Raw genomic sequence first — 1,078 nt, 5'->3', positions numbered from 1 at the left:
GCATTTCAACTACAAAATCCAGGATAATGAATGGTACACAAAACAAAACAAAACAAAAAACAAAACAAAACAAAACAAGTGTGTGAGACACATGCACATACATGATAGGGATGAAGTTTGTGTGATAACAATTAAAATATTAGCATGAATACTTCAACAAATAACAAATAAAAACATTATTTTTGTGCATCTTGGGAGGTTCTTTCAAGTTTGATATGATATGGTGTAATGGAAAACATGCGTTAATTTATTTGTATTTCAATTTCATGGGAAAAAGTACTAAATTTGCCTCCCACCAAGAAAGCCTCACAAGAACCTTTCATAATATGAAAACTATAATTACAATACCGAATCCTACAAATCAAATTTTTGTTAGACTGTTTTATCTGTTATTTAGTTCCACTGAGAAACAACTAAATGGTCAATCAACATTAATGAGTCATTGTCAGTTTGCCATCGCCCATAACACTGGGAATGTACATGATACATTTTAGTTTGTAATTTTTTTTATTTTTAACAATGAATATAATATTGCAACATATATTACTATTCACCAACAATACTAAAATGGTGTGGCGGTCTATCAGCGAGAAGCTTAATATCCTCCATTCCCTTTACACTATTGTTAACTTTCAAAATTACTTATTCTAAAATGACCAATAATGCAAAATAAAAACTTTCATGTAAAGTCTATTGATCACCTTTTAGCCACCATCTAAAAAGAAAACAATACTAATGGAGACCTGTGGGATTTAAGCCAACTGATATAATACGGGTAAAATAATGATATTGATTTTTTCTCCTGAACATCCATAGTTTTATTTAATGAAAAGACAGCAAAGAGTAATAGGAAAATTTATTACAAAACTGGAAGCTTGTAAATTCAAGTAAGAATGCTCCCTGCAGTCTATTTAACAAATAATATTAAAGAAGTATTATCATTATTTTTTCCTTTAGCATTCAGTACTTCACATGTCATGCAGTCTAGAGTTCTGACTAACAAAGACATTCTAGGGTCATTATGTATTATGTGCAGGTTATTGCTAACTAGTGACTATGCTCTCATTGTGACGATTCA

At 30.2% G+C, this 1,078-nt stretch overlaps 1 protein-coding gene across 1 annotated transcript in view; it reads right to left on the bottom strand.

Annotated features, from left to right (window-relative positions):
• FRMPD4 (FERM and PDZ domain containing 4) overlaps positions 1 to 1,078 on the bottom strand; it is a 590,635-nt gene that overhangs the window by 354,916 nt on the left and 234,641 nt on the right. The window lies entirely within an intron of this gene.

The sequence above is a fragment of the Gavialis gangeticus genome, unplaced genomic scaffold, assembly GCF_001723915.1.
Source record: "Gavialis gangeticus isolate Ggan-Ray unplaced genomic scaffold, GavGan_comp1, whole genome shotgun sequence".
In the NCBI taxonomy this organism is placed as follows: domain Eukaryota; kingdom Metazoa; phylum Chordata; order Crocodylia; family Gavialidae; genus Gavialis; species Gavialis gangeticus.
The sequence above is the reverse complement of the archived record's forward strand: the minus strand, read 5'-3'. Positions and strand labels throughout refer to the sequence as shown.